The sequence below is a fragment of the Sciurus carolinensis genome, chromosome 11 (assembly GCF_902686445.1).
Source record: "Sciurus carolinensis chromosome 11, mSciCar1.2, whole genome shotgun sequence".
NCBI lineage: Eukaryota > Metazoa > Chordata > Mammalia > Rodentia > Sciuridae > Sciurus > Sciurus carolinensis.
The window spans coordinates 129,826,918-129,843,561 of NC_062223.1; the positions used below are offsets into that span (position 1 = coordinate 129,826,918).

The window sequence follows — 16,644 nt, forward strand, 5'->3', positions numbered from 1 at the left end:
TATATATAATTTTACTTCTTCCTTCCAGTCTGAGTGCCTTTTATTTCTTCATATTGTCCAATCTCCCTGGCTAAACTTCCAGTGCGGTGTTAAATAGAAGAGGCGAGACTGGACTGGTTATTCTTACCTTGTTTCTGATTTTTGGAGGACAGTAGCCAGTCTTTCCCATTAATTAGGATGTTAGTTTTGAGTTTTTACAGATGTCCATTTTCAGGTTGAGGAAAACTTCTTACTCCTGGTTTGCTGAGTGTTATCATGAAAGGGTACTCAATTATGTCAAATCTTTTTATTTATTGAGATGATCACAGATTAAAAACATTATATCAATACAATGTATTTTATCGATTGATTTTTAGAATTTGAACCAACCCTGCATACTTGGGACAAATCTTACTTGGTCACCATATAATGTTTTTATATGTTGTAGAATTCAGTGTGCTAGTACAGGATTTTTGTATGGATAATCATAAGTGATAGTGTTCTGTAGTTTTCTTGTGATGTCTTTGGTTACCTTATCAGAGTAATACTAGCCTCATAAAATGAGAAATGTTTTCTATATTTTAAAAGTTTGTGAAGAATTGTTATTAGTCCTTTAAATGTTTGGTAGAATTCACGTAAAGTCACCTGAGCCTGAGCTTTTTATTGTGAATAGTTTTTTGACTACTAATTCAACCTCTTTACTTGACATATCTATTCAGATTGTTTACTTCTTGAGTTTTTTCCTAGGATCTGTTCTCATCTGTGTTGCCTAATTTGTTAGCATATAATTGTTCTTAGTCATTTATTTGTAATTTTTAGGATTTCCTTCTTTCAGGGTTAGTTTTTTCTCTTTTCCAATGTCTTCAGGTTATGTTATTAGTAGTATTTTTTCTACCTTAATAAAGGCATGAAAAGTTACAAATTGCTCTGTAAGCATACTACAGCTACATTCCACAAGTTTGGAATGTTGCATCTTCATTTTTATTCACCTGTGAATATTCTGATTTCCCTTTTGATTTTTTGTTTCACTTATTTAGAAATGTGTTGTTCAATATTCACATCTTTTTGAGTTTCCCAAACTTTTTCCTGAAATTGATTTATTTTCTTCCATATGATCTCAGAACGTACTCTGCATTCTTTCAACCTATTAAAATTTATTAACCTTTTTTTATGGCCTAGCATATGGTCTACACTGAAGAATGGTCCACTTGTAACTTGTGGGGTATTCTATAGATGACTGTTAGACATAGATAGTTTATATTTCTTTGTTGACCCTCTGTTTATACATTTACTAAAAGTAGTATATTGAAGTTTCCAAACATTAATGTTGAACTGTCATGTATTTTTGATTATTTTGCTTATTAAATCTGCAAAATAATGGCCAGGGGTTATTGCATGTGCCTGTAATCCCAGTTGAAGCAGGAGGATAGTGAGTTCAAAGCCGGTCTCAGCAAAAGTGAGGCGCTAAGCAACTCAGTGAGATCCTGTCTCTAAATAAAATACAAAATAGGGCTAGGGATGTGGCTTAGTGTTTAAGCACCCCTGGGTTCAATCCCCAGTACCTACCAGCCCCCATTTGCAAAATAAAAATTATTTTGCTTATTTGATATTTTAAAGTATATATATATATATATATATATATATATATGCTTATAATTGTTTATCTTTCTGATAGAATGACCTTTATCATTATAAAATGACTTTAGTAACATCTTTAGTTATAAAGCATATTTGTTGGCCATTAGTACAATTATTCCAGCTTTCTTGTTGCTGTTTACATGATGTATCTATTTTCACAATTTTACTTTCCATCTAGTTCTTTAAATCCTAAGTGTTAGATATAGCTAGATAATGTTTTTAACCACATTTGACAACTGCTGTTTAATCCATTCATATTTAATGTTATTATTGGTATAGATTTATGCTTGCCATTCTATTTTGCTTTTGTCTTATGCCCTTTTTTGTTCCTCTTCTTCCCTTGTGCTCGGGATTAAACCCAGGGCCTCACTTATGCTCAGCAAGTGCTCTACAAACTGAGCTGTACCCCACCTCCAGTCCCTGTATTTTAATAATTTTTTTCACTTTTTCTGAGTTATATTTCTAGTGGCTGCTCTTGGGTTTACCAAGTACACACCGTAACTTATCAGAATCAACTTCAGATTTATATTAGTTCCATTGCAGGGATATGATAAAACACCTGTATGGCTCTGTTCTTTTCCCTGCCTTCAATATTATTGTTATGCCTATTGTATCTATTAATACTTCAAACACAACACCTTGATGTAATTACAACTTCCCGTCTGTAGATGTATTTCCTTAGCTCTGTAATAAAACTTTATTTCCACCGATTTTTTTTTTGTGTGCTGTTATCAGCAAATACATTACACATTTACTGCAGTTTGTATGTTATAGGTCAACATTACTTTATATATACATATTTACATATACATATATAATAACTGCTTTTAAAATCAACTATGACAAGAAAAATATTCACTAAATGCTTTTTATAATGACATAACTACCTTTGCTGATGTGCTCTGTGAATTAACATTGAGGGTCATTTGCTTTCAGCCTAAAGAAATTCCTTTAGTATTTCCTGTAAGGTGGGTCTGCTAGCAACAAATTCTTTGAATGTTTGTTTATTTGAGAAAGTTCTTATTTTGCCTTCATTTAAAAATGATGGATATAGGATTCTTGGTTGTCAGTACCACACCCACCCCTTGGTGGTAGTGGGGATTGAACCCAGTACTTTGTGTATACTAGGAAAGCACTCTAAAATTGAGCTACAATTACAGCCTTTTTTATTTTGAAATAAGGTATGGCTAAATTGCCTAGGTTGGCTTTAAACTTGTGATTCTCCTGCCTCAGTCTCCCGAGATACTGGGATGTGTGCACCACTGACAGTTTTGAGTACTTCGATGGTTTATCCCACTGACTTTTGAAAAATCATTATTTCTGGTAAGATGTTAGCTATTAATCTTATTGTGGGGTTCCATTTTGAGTGTTATTTTTTTCTTGCTACTTTCAAGATTTTCTCCTTGTCTTTGACTTTCAACATTTTTACCATGTGTCTTTGACCATCTCTTTTGTGTTTTTCTTACTTAGTTCACAGAGTTTCCTGAATGTATAGATGAGTTTTTCAAGAAATATGGGAAGTTTTCTGCCATTGTGGGTTTTTTTTTTTTTTTTTTTCTCCCTACTGCCATCTCTTCTCATTTTTCTCTCTCTCTGGTATTCCTATTATGCCTAAGTAGTGGTGCACTGATTTTGTCTCACATCTTTCTAAGGCTCTGCTCATTTACCTTTATTCATTGGTTTATCTTTATTGATAATCAAACTCATTAAAACTTTCTTCTGCCAGTAAATTTGAAATTTGTTATATTTTTCAGTTCCAGAATTTCTATGATTGTTTTCAATAATCTGTTTGCTTATTGATATTATCCATTTGTGAAAATTATCATTATTGTAACAGTGGTCCACTTGCCCTTTTGAATATAGCTATGAGGCTTATTTTTAAAAAGGACAAATTTTCCTTTTCCTCTTTTCCCTTTCCCCCTCCCTAACCTGGGAGCAGGGAACAAGATTACCTTGAGTTATCTGTGCTCCACAGGAAGGAGATATCTGCCAGAAGATATAGGAAGTGAATATTTCCCAAATTAACACATGAATCCTAACACACCATCATGGTGTCCTGGGACCCCCTGTCAGGGCACACCAGGAACATGACCTTTGAATAGCTGCTTTAAAACCTCCCTGTTCCTCCTGATGGGCAGAATCACAGTCTCCGGGACAGGAGTCCCCTGTGCTGTTCCTTTGCTAGCAAAGGAATAACTTTTTTCTTTTTCTCAAAACCATGTCGTTATTGAATTGGCATCGGGAACAAGGATAGAACTTTCAGTTACATTATTATCTTCTTTTGCTTCTTTAATCATGCTTTTTCTTTAGTTCTGTGAAACATACTTATAATGGCTGTTCTGAAGTTTTTTCAGTTAAATCTGACATCCGATTTCTATCTCACAGACAATTTTAATGTTGCCTGCGTCTTTCCCCCCAGTGTTTGGGCTATACTTTCTTGCTTCTGGGCAAGCCTCAATTTTTCACTGAAAACTGGACATTTCTGATAATATATTGTAGTCAAGTCTGGCTACTGTCCTTTCCTCTCCTGTTCTTTCCTAGTGCTTGTTATTGTTTATGTTATAAACATTTTTTTTTAATGAGTAGCTGGGTGATTTTAGTGAAGTCCTTTTTCCCACTTCCCTAAAATTCACAATGCAAAGTTTCTGATGTTCCTCCTTAAAGAGGTGTGTCTTTGGATGTGTCACAATCACCCTGAATTTACAGCGATAAATCTATGACTGTCTTTTTCTCTTCTTTATCACATGTAGGTGTTAAACTCCACTAACTGCTCTACTGTTTCTCAACAATGTGTATGTGGGGTGGGAGTCGCCATAAACTGTTCTACAAATTAATCCAAATTCTGGTTCCTTTGAAGGAATACTTTCTGAGGTCTATTTGATATTTGCTCTGGCCACAACAGGGTTCTTCCACTTCTTCCCTGGCCTCTCCTGATGACCAGCTGGCATATAGTCTAGGCTATGTATTCATTAAACCCACTAAACCTCTTCTACAATTCCTTTATTCTTGAGGTGGACCTTCATTTTCAAGTTCTACATATTATGTTGCCAATTAAGTCAGCTGCTTTGGGAAGAGAATAAGAGCTACCTGCTTTATGGTCTACCTTTTCCCCCAGACAAAATTTCTGATCCAGGATTCAGAAACTAGGGGTAAAGGAAGACAATGGCTGAGTACTACTTGTGATTCAAATGAACAAGTTTCTGCTTTAAGAATCCAGGCAAGTGGGGCTAGGGAGATAGCTCAGTCAGTAGAGTGCTTGCCTTGTAAGCATAAGGCCCTGGGTTGGATCCCCAGCGCACACGCGCGCGCGCGCGCACACACACACACACACACACACACACACACAAAGAAAAAAAGAACCCAGGAAACAATAAATAAAACCAAGGCAAGTAGAAAGAATTAATATGGTGCAGAAATTGACAAAACTAAAAACAAAACCAGAAAAACTCCAAAATGTTTGTTCTTTAAAAATATCAGTAACATTAATAAGAGATCTAGCAAGAATGACAAAGAAAAAGTGGCTCTTGACTGTAATCCTGGCTACTAGAGGCTAAGGTTGAGGACTCTAAAGTTTGAAGCCAGACTGGGCAATTTAGCAAGACCTTATCTCAAAATAAAATTAACAGGGCTGGGGATGTAGTTCAGTGGCAGAGGGCCTGCCTAGCGTATGTGAGGTTCTAGGTTCAATCCCCACTACTGAAAGAAAAGAATAAAGAAAGAAAGAAAATGAGAAAGAACAGATTACTATAAAAGGAAAAAGGGAATATTATGAACATGTAAATGCTGCAACCAAAATAAAATGGGCCAATAACTACTACAGAAATTGAATTCATAATGAAATCCTTCTAACCAAGAATTTTCAGGCTCAGATGGTTTCACCAGAGAATTTTAAAGAATTTTATAGAATTTTGGTGTTAGAAATAACACCAATCACATACAATCTATTCTGGTCCTCACTGGGGCAAAATGGCAATAAAAAGAAATAAAAGGTATACAGATTTGAAAAGAAAAAATGGTCTTTATTTAGATATAAGAAATCTTCAAAAACCAGAACTAAGTTACCAGATACATTAAAAAGTCAACTATAAATGGAGGTGGGTGGTGCGGGTGGTAGTAGGGATTGAATTTAGAGCCCTGCATATGCTAAGCAAGCATTCTTACTACTATATCTTCAGTCCTCCCTCCCTGTTTCAAAATTTTATTTTTCGATCAGCTTTGTAAGTTGTCTAGGGTGGCCTCAAATTTGCAATCCTCCTGCCTCAGTCTCCTGATAGTATTACAACTGTGCACCACTGCACCTGGCTCAATTGTATTTTTACATAGTAGCAATGAACAGGTAACCTAAACTTAATAAAACAAAAACCAATATCATATTTACAAAAGCTCCAGAAAAAAGCAAGTATAAATTTAACAAAACATATAGAACTTACATGCTGAAAAATATAAAACATGAATAAAAGAAATCAAGGAAGACCTAAGTAAAAGGAGAGACATTATATTCATAAACTGGAAAACTCAGCATAGTAAAAGATGTCAATTTTCCTCAAATTTATCTACAGATTTAACATAATTACAATTAGAATTCTAGTAGGACTTTGCTTTTTTTGTACCTACAGACAAGCCGATTCTATAATTTACATAGAAAGGCAAAGAACCTGGAATTGACAAAACGATTCTGAAAAAAAAGAAAAAAAAGGAATACAATTACAGGAATCACATTAAAGAATTACTATAATTACTATACAGGAATCCAGACAGTGGTACTGGCAAAAGTACAGAGATCAATGAACAGGAGTCTAGAAATACACCCACACAAACATGGTTGACTGATTTTTTTGGTAAAGGAATTTTTGGTAAGCAATCCAATGGAAAAACAGTCATTTCAATTAAATGTTGTAACAACTGGACACTCATATGCAAAAGTAAAAAACAAAGGAAAAAAAACCAAACCCTAAAACAAAAAATCCTTAATAGAAATCTCATACCTATTCCAAAGTTAAAAGCTAAAATATAAACCACTTATAAGATAGGAGAAAATCTGTGTGTATTAGGGTTACAGGCTGGAAGCTATTAGCCATTAAACCAAAAGCACAAAAGGAAAAAGATAAACTAGATTTCATCAAAACTGCTGTGTGAAAATCAAACTGCTGTGTGAAAAGCATTATATTAAGAAGGAAAAGACAAGTGATAACCCCTGAGAAATTATTTGCAAATCACTCACCTGTCAAAACACATGTATCCAGAATACAGGGTATAAAGAATTCTTAAAAATGAAACAGTAAGAAAACAACTCACCCAATTAGAGGTCAAATGGGGGAGCTGAGACTAGTTTTACTGGTGCCTAGCTGTAATGAGTATGGGGGGGGCAGCGCGGGGGCTGGGACTTTCATTCTTGCTCAGTGATAAGAAGGACCCCCTGAAACAAGTGTCAGACATGTGGGAAGTGGTAAAACAAGGTGTTCCTCCCTTTTATGTCAGGGAGGTTCAGCAGAGGTCAAGTGGGGAACCTAACCTACTGACCCTACCCAGCAGAAACCAGGCACACCCCCCCCCCAAGAGTCAACAAATGCCATATAAGGAATTTGGACTTTCACCTTGACTTGGCAATAAAGAGGCAGTGCCTCCCTACTTCCCTCACTGGCATGGTATCAGAGGATGCTGCTAAAAGATCCACAGTCCCATAACCTAAACTCCACAATGCCCAGGATTTAAAAAAAAAAAAAAATCTTCAGAAGTTTGAATTGTACAGAGAGGAGTGAGGGGAGGGGTGGAGCAAGGCGCGTGAGGACTGAGACAAACATTATTACTCTACATACATGTATGAAAAAAATTTTTAAAAAATCACTCTTCATACAAAGGACCAGAAAAATATGAACCTGGATAGGAAAAGACAATCTACAGATGTGAACACTGAGATGACACAGACACTACCAAATAATTTATTTGACAGAGTTAAAAGCAGCCATCATAAAAATGCTTCAAGGAGCAATTATTATAACAAATAAAAAAAGAATCAACAACAATGAAATATAGTAATCACAATGAGCTACCACTTCACACCCACTAGAATAGCTAGAATAAGACAGGTAATAAATACATGCCGGGGAAGATACAAAGAAACTAGAAGCCTCATATAACGCTGGTGGGAATGTAAAGTGGTAAAGTCACTTGGGAAAACAGGCTTGGAAGTTGCTCGAAGGTTAAACATACAGTGACCACATGGCCAGCCCATTGAGCAATTATTCCTAGATATGTATGTCCAAGAGAACTGAAAATGTGTCCACACAGAAACATGCACAGAAATGTTCACAGCAGCACTGAAGAATGGACAAATAAAATGTGGTCTTATCCCAACAATGGAGTATTACTTGGCAATAATAATAATTAAGTACAGATAAGTGCTACAACATGAATGAATCTTAAAATCATCATGCTAAGTGAAAAAGAGTCATCAAGGACCACATATTATACAATTCCATTTATATGAATACCTAGAATACAAGAGACAAAATACAGGGCAAAAAGGAGATTAGTGGTTGGCTAGAGTTGGAGGGATGGAGGTATTGGACCATGAGCTGAGGGGGGAGGTCCAGAGATTATTTTGGGTTAATGGAAATGTTCTAAAATTGACTGTGGTGATGGTTGTACAACCCAATAAAAATATTAAAAGCCACTAAACTGCACACTTTAAATGGGTGAATTTTATGTATGCTAAAAGTTAAAAATGTAACTGAAAATAAATAAATAAATTCAACAGGCAAATGGAGAGGACGGGGGGGAAAAAGTGAACTTTAGAATAGCATAATAGAAATCATCAAATTTGAACCAGAGAGAAAATAGACTGCAAAAAGATGAAAAGAGCCTCAAAGGCCTGTGCTATACAGCATGAAAAAGATCTAACTTCCATATTCTCAAGAGTTCCGAAAGGAGAGGAGAGAGAGGGTGAGACAGAAAAAGTATCCCAAAAAATGATTGAAAACTTCTGAATTTTTGCAAAGGACATAAAACTTGAGATTCAAAGGGCTCAGTGACATAAAACTGAATTAAAGGAAAAAAAAAAAACCATGCCCAGACACTTTGTACTGAAAGATATCCATAGATGGCAGAAACAAGTGGTACAACATCTTTTAAGTACTTCAAGAAAAGACATGTTAACCCAGAATTCTATATCTAGCAAAATATCCTTAAGAAATAAAGAGAAAATTAAGACATCTTCAGATAAACAAAAATGGGAAAATCTGCTGGGTTTGATAGTGGACGCCTATAATCCCAGCGGTTTGGGAGGCCAAGGCAGGAAGACTGCAGGTTCAAAACTAGCCTTAGCAATTTAGCAAGGCCCTAAGTAACTTAGTGAGACCCTGTCTCAAAATAAAATATGAAAAACGGGTTGGGGATGTGGCTCAGTGGTTAAGAACCCCTGGGTTCAATCCCCAGTACCAAACAAACAAAAAACTGGAAAATTTGTTGCAAACTGGCTTACCCTAAAAAGAAGGGCTAAAGAAGTCACTGAAATGGAAGGAAAAACAATGGAAAGAGTAAAAAATACAGGCAAATAGACTTTCCATCTTGAGTTTTCTAACTTACTTTTGACATAATTAAAGCAAAAACTGTCACTTGATACATGATTCTCAATGTATATACTGAAATATTTCAGACAATCAAAAACAGGGGAAGAGGTAAAGAAATTTGAAAGAGAGGGAAGAGTTCTACGCTACAAACTTAAAATGTTTTAGATTGTGACAAGTTACTTCGGTATAAATACCTACAGCAAATTCAGAATAACCTATACTAAAAGATACACTCAAAACACTATGGATACATAAATACAAAATTCTAAAAAAGGTTCAAAAGTGGGGGGGGACAAAGAACAGAGGGAACAAACAACATGGCAGACTAAAGTCTTCACGTATCAATGACACTGAATGTAAGTAGTCCAAATAAAACCAAGTAAAAGACAGATGGGCTGAAGGGTGTACATATGCACACTACAGTTTCTTCTACAGGTTTTAAATCCCCTATTTAACTAATGAAAGCAAGGTTTATTTGCAAATTCAACCAATCTCTACGTAGAGGAATTCTGGGAAAGCCATCTGGTAATAGCCTTCTAACACTTAAATCATTAGACTGAAGTTATCCCAAACAAAATTCTGGCATTTCACATTTTCAACTACTTTATGTTTATAACAAACTAATGATATGCTATCAATATGAAACTCATTTTAAATATAATGATGGGATCTGCTTATGAGGAAAATATAGAATTGTGCTGTTTAATGTAGTAGCTACTAGCTACATATGACTATTTTAGCTAAAATTAAATAAAATTGAAAATTCAGTTCTTCAGTTGTACTTGCCAAATTTCAAGTGGAATATTAAAATGCAATTTTAAGGGCTAAGGATACACCTCAGTGGTACTGCCTTGACTATCATGCATGAGGCCCTGGATCCCCAATTTCACAAGGAGGGGGGGAAAAGGAATTTTATTGTACTGAATATGTGCCCTTATTATCACTATTTTAAAAACAATGTTCTCAGGCTGGGGTTGTGGCTCAGTGGTAGAGCACTTGCCTCATATATGTGAGGCAGTGGGTTTGAGTCTCAGCACCGCATATAAATATAATAAAAGGTCCATCAACAATTAAAAAAATTAAAAAGAAAAATGTTCTCTAAAAATGCTATTACAAACTAAAAAGCCTACATCACCTAAATTACTTAATACATGGCAGTTACTTAAGGCTTTTTTTTTTTTTTTTTTTTTTTGGTGGTGTTGGGGATTGGACCTAGGCAAACACTCTACCAACTAAGCTATATCCCCAGCCCTCCTTAAGGTTTTTATTAAGGCAAAATACAAACAAAAATTTTAATCTACACTTCAGTGACATTCAGTACATTTACACTGTTGGGAAACCATCATCACTATCCATCTCCAGAAGGTTTCCATCATTCCATATTTAAACTTAGTACTCATGAAACATTTGTCCCCCACCCCCCACCAAACATCCAGAGTCTAGTAACCACTGTTCTATTTTGCATGAATTTTACAACTCTAGATACCTTACCTAAGTGGAATCCCCAATATCTGTCCTTTTCTGTCTGGCAAATTTTACTTAGCATAATGTTCTTAAGATTGTTCCACATTGTACAGTCTGTCAGAATTTCCTTGCTTTCTAAAAACTAACATTACAATGCATGCATATATTTCATTTATCCATTCATGCACACCTGGGTTTTTTCCACAGGTTTCAAATTCCTTACTTAACTAATTAACTAATAAAAGCAAGGTTTATTTACAAATTCAAAGAATCTCCAGGTAGAGGAATTTTGGGAAGGCCAACTTGTCTTACAGTTCTCTAATACTTAAATCATTTATTGAAGTTATCCCAAACATAAAATTTGGGCATTTTACTGTATCTTTACTACTTTTAACTGTTCACATTTTTCTCTTTTCCAGGTTTCAATCGCATCTGTATTTTAACTAATTTCAATATGTTCAAGTGTGTGATATACCTCTATAGGCAAAACTGTGGTAAAATATATATAACAAAATTTGCTATTCTAACCATTTCTAAGGTTACATTTAGTGACATAACTACATTCACACTGTTGTGCAACCAGTACCTATTTCCAAAACATTCTCATCAGCAAGGTCAGATTTTGGCAAAACTCCCAAAGAATTTCAGGGAACAAAAGCAAATAACATCGCAGACTTCATTTTGGTATAGCTGTTCCAAAATTATATTACAAAAATTCATTTTACTATAAATAATTCAATCTTTTTAAAAATTGAAATTTGACAGAATGACTTGATTTTTTTTTCTAGTTTTCTATTCCACAGATATTAAAAAGATAAGCAAATGTGTAGGTAAAATTTTCAAAAATTTAGCATTATAACTCAAGGATTTATAGTATCACATTGTATGCAAACTTTGCAAACTTTTAAATTCTTGCTTAGACAGTATGGATATATAGCTCTTATACCCTGCTTCCTCATCATTGTTAAAAATTTATTCATGGATAGGACTGTGAATATAGCTCAGAGGTAGAGTGCTTGCCTAGGCCCAAGTTTTGATTCCCACCACTAATTAAAAAAAAAAAAAAACAGGGTAAAACAAAATTGAATTGCAAAAATCACAAACATCATAATTCATAGTTGTCACAACTATTAATGGTATTATACATTAGTAATGGTTCTTTAAAATAGGGTGAGGTACTTAAGCAATTGAACTCCAATTCCTCAACTTCTCATTAACCATGAAGAGATAACAATCACAAAATCTCTGATAAGATCTGTTCTTTTGAGGACCCTGATTAAAAGTGGTCATTAACAGGACTTTAGATAGTAATTCTAGAAATCATTAGTCTTTACAACTACAGACAAATATGGAAAAACATTCTGACCTGATGTAGTCAAAGTAATACTGTCTCTTGATGAACTATGTCAGATTGTAGGGTGTGACTCTGAGACTGACAGCTTTAATTCTGTCATATTATAGACATTACAATTCATGGTTTGAATATAGAGGTTAAAAGGATAAAGGTTGGAGAAACAAAATGAAAGAGGCAACATTTCCCCCCACTCAGAGGGGTGGGAAAAAAGCACACTCAGAATGAAAAAATCTGAATTTCAGAGTTGAAACAGACATTAGACTATTATTTTATAGTTCAGGAAAGAAGTTTAATTCAACAAACATTTATTAGGTGCCAAGTACTGTGCTAAAGCCCAGAAAGATTGACTAACTCAGGAGCCTAGCAGAGCTGGGAGTGGAGCTCAGATTACTTGTTCTTGCTTTGTACAAAAATCACTGTTAAAAACAGGACTTGAGCTGGGTAGAGTGGTACACACCTGTAATTCCAGTGGTTTGGGAGGCTGAAGCAGGAGGATCTCGAGTTCAAAGCAAGTCTCAGCAACTCAGCAAGGCACTTAGCAACTCAGTGAGACCCTGTCTCTAAATAAAACATAAAAAAGAGCTGGGGATATGGCTCAGTGGTTAAGCACCCCTGGGTTCAATCCTCAGTACCAATGACAACAGAAAACAAAACAAAACAAAACAAAAAAGACTTGAAACCAGTCTGAATTTTAAATACTCTTCCCACAGACTTGATAATAATGTAAAAATTGTTTCCACCAGGGAACAATTGTTCTTATTAGAATTAAAATCTTATTACTTCTAGAACATAGTCAATGTGGTCAAACCTGTGAATCAACTATCTAAATAATAGACAAACTGCTTTCATAAAATTAAAGAAAACTGCTTTGAGAAGTAATGACTTACAACTTAAATATCTTTCTAAATTGTCAAAGTGACAGAAAGGCAAATTTTATAACAAAATTATGTTGTAAAAAAATCAAAGAAATTAACTATTAGGTCAGAATTTGTGTGAATGTGCATGTGGTGTTGGTGATGAAACCCTGGTCCTTGTGAATGTTGGTCAAGTGTTCTATTACCGAACTACATCCCTAGCCCTGGACCAGAATTTTATTATTTTTGGTACCAGGAATTTAACCCAGGTGTGCTTATTAACCAATGAGCCATATCCCCAGTCCTTTTATTTTTTTTTTTTTGAGACATGTGTCCCTAAGTTGCTAAGGCTGGCTTTGAACTCTCCACCCTTCTGTCTGAGCTTCCAAAGTTGCTGGGATTACAGGCATGTGCCCCTGTGCCTAGATAGACCAGAATTTTAAAAACTGCCTTAGTTGTAGTACTTGTTGCCTAACAACTCAAAAAAAAGAAAAAAAAAAAAAAAAGTGACTATGAAAATGGCAGACATCAGCACATTCTAATTATATAAAGGTCTCAGAAAAATACCTAAAGTTACTCTTCAATTTGTATATAAATATCTAAAAAACTAAAACACAGTCCTTTTAAAGCATCTATTAATCAGAATTTTCTTTTAAATGGGGTCTTGCTATGTTGCCTGGGCTGGCCTTGAAGTCTCCTGGGCTCCAAGGGATTCTCCTGCCTCAGCCTCTGAAGTATCTGCTACACCAGCGCACCCAGCTTAAGTTTTCTTAGAAACTTACTACGCCAAATCTTCCCAATAAACCTTATGCACCTCACATCAATTCTCCCTAAGGTTTCTAATTCTAGATCTGCCATTGACACTTTTGGAATCTCTATTCTTTTGAAACACAGAAGACTGCTATAAAGATAAAAACATTGAGACTTGATAAATCATTATGCATTAATTAGAAGAATGAGTTTTTTCCATATTACCGAAAATGGAATAATAGATTCTTCACCTCAAATAGTCACATTTCACATTTAATTCAATTATCAATGTATTAATGTTTCCTGAAGAGCATATACTAGGAAGAGTGATAGTTTTGTAGTTCAAACAGATTTGGATCTTAATCACTGCAGTATCACTGAGATAGCTGGATGACGTTAGAAAAGTTCCATGAACTTTGAGGCTTGCTTTACGAATTAAATAAGTACATATTAAGTGTCCACTGACTGGCACATTGTATATATGAACAAGGATATGAGAGCAAGCAACAGGTGAGTTAACCTCATGGACAGATAGCTATCACCTCTGAGTGAATTAATCTCAAAGTTCCAACATTCTTCTTTAGCTTCAATTCTGGGCTTCTAGTGACCAGCTACAACACTAGATTTGCCATATTGCAAATTCAGTATCTGAAAATGAACTTGCTTTTTCTCCTTCAGCTAACATTCCACTGCAAAATTTTATTTTCTTAATGATTTATACCTTCAATTGCTCAGTCACCCATTGATTAAAATCTCATATAGTAGTTCCCTCTTATCCAAGGATACATTCCAAGGCTCCCCTTTGGATACCTGAAACCGAAGATAGTACTGAACCTTATATATGTTATGTCTTTTCCTATATATAACATACATATGATAAAGTTTAGTATTAATTTTTTTTATTCACCAGCTTCATCTCCCATCAAAACCTAGAAATCATTCCTCAGGTACCTTTCACAGACAAATGAAGGAAAATTATAGATCCTCTCCTACTTACCTTACTGACAAATCAGTCATCTTCCAATGCAAGACGGTTAACTGTGCCCACTACCAAGAGATGATAATGATCTCATATAGTCACATAAGTCTTCGCTGTCTGGTCTCCACTGGTGTGTTCTGTGTGTGTGCATGCCTGCCTGACTGCCTGCCTGCTTGCTTGCTTACTTACTTACTTATTTTTGGGTACCAAGGATTGAACTCAGGGGCACTCAACACTGAGCCACATTCCCAGCCCTTTTTTGTATTTTATTTAGAGACAGGGTCTCACTGAGTTTCTTAGTGCTTAGCCGTAAGGCTGGCTTTAAACTCAAGATCCTTCTGTCTCAGGCTTTGGAGTGGCTGGGATTACAGGTATGTGCCACCAGACCGGCTCCATACTTAAGTTTTGAGGTGCATATGAATATTATTAAGTCCAGCATGTTAGGTAAGTACAAAAACATAAGAATGCTGCAAGTGCTAACAAACAGAGAGAGGTGATTATGGTGAAAGTAAAATGCAAAGATAAATGTATTAGTAGAGATAAACATATTCATAAAGAGAAAACAAAGCATGCTACCCTGTGATTGTGGTAAATACTTAGAATAAATGAAGTACCCACAACTAATCCTGCAACATGTTAAGACTAAACCTGCATAACTGATGATGATCTGAAAAAAAAAAAAAGATGAAGAAATGGAAAAACTATGGAGTATGTATGTGGTTAGAGTGGTATCTATCCTGCACATCAGATTTCACTCTTTTAATCTTAGGACCCCTTTACACTGTTAAAATGTACTGAGAATCCCAAAGAACTTTTATTTATGTGAACTATATCTTCTAACACTTAATGTTAAAAGTTGTAAATTTTAAAAATTGATTTAAAAATAATAAATCTGTTAATGTTAATACAACAGAGTTTTCAAAAACTTGTATTCTCACAGACTAAAAATGGCAAGATTTGCAAATCTCTTGGCATCTAGTTTACTGGAAATTAGCAGAATTCTCACATCTGCATTTGCATTTAGTCTGTTGTGATAGCAAATTTTAAGAGCCTCTGAAAACTTCATTGTATATACCTCAGAATAAAAAAGAAATGGCAAATAACATCTTAAAATAGTTATGAAACTATTTTGACTTCTGAAAGGTTCTGGGGATCCCCATGAGACTTCCCAGACCACAATTACCACTGCCTTTAGAATAGCAAAATAGTGTGATATGGAAAGTACTCAGGAGGGCCTCAAGTCACTTATCACTTAAGACAGTCATAAGGATAGGTGTTAGATTTGTATATGGGGTAGGATAAATACCTCAAAAGACTTTCACTGTAGATATAATACGTTTGTTTTAGATAAAAGATGGTGGTCAAGAAAGTGTTTCTGACCAGGAAAAATAGAACCTGCTAGGGATCTCCTTGCCACTCCTCCAACCCACAAAACAGCCCACAAAAAAAGCCAGCTAGGTGTTTTCATCTCTGGAATTAAGGTCTAAAATTTAAATTGTGGGGGCCATCTTGTAACCATGGGAGAGCTATATTCTAAGGATGGCAAAAATAAAAGTTGAGAACTAACTTTGATGATGTCATTGAAATGCTAAATTAACCAACTCTGAAGCTGCCCTACTCTAGCAGTTTGTTTTGTGTTTGAAATAATGAATGTCCTTAATGTTTAAGCCACTTGATTCATGGTTTTCTGCTATAAAATGTCAATCCTCATTCAGATAACCCATATAGGTACTTCAACAGGTCCAAATAAATTCATCATGTCTTACAAATATACTCTTCCTTTTGAAGTTCTCTCGTCGATGATAGCACCAGCTCTAAAAAGACAAAAGTACAATCTCAAGTACCCTTATGAGGAGGCGGCAAAGGGATACTGATACACAAAGAAGGTGCTGTAAAGAGGAGAGGATAAGGGGGGTTATGGTAGTGTGCAGAAACTGAAGTGATGAATGATATGGCTACAAGAAGAATACCTGCAGCTGGAAGAAGCAGGGATGGTTTATCCCTTAAGCCTTTCGAGGGAGTGGGCACCTGTCGACATTGTGATTTCAACCCAGAGAT

At 35.3% G+C, this 16,644-nt stretch overlaps 1 protein-coding gene across 5 annotated transcripts in view; it reads right to left on the minus strand.

Annotated features, from left to right (window-relative positions):
• The window catches only part of Zbtb44 (zinc finger and BTB domain containing 44), a 72,325-nt gene that overhangs the window by 42,312 nt on the left and 13,369 nt on the right, over nucleotides 1-16,644 (minus strand). The gene's annotated exons all lie outside the window — the stretch shown is intronic.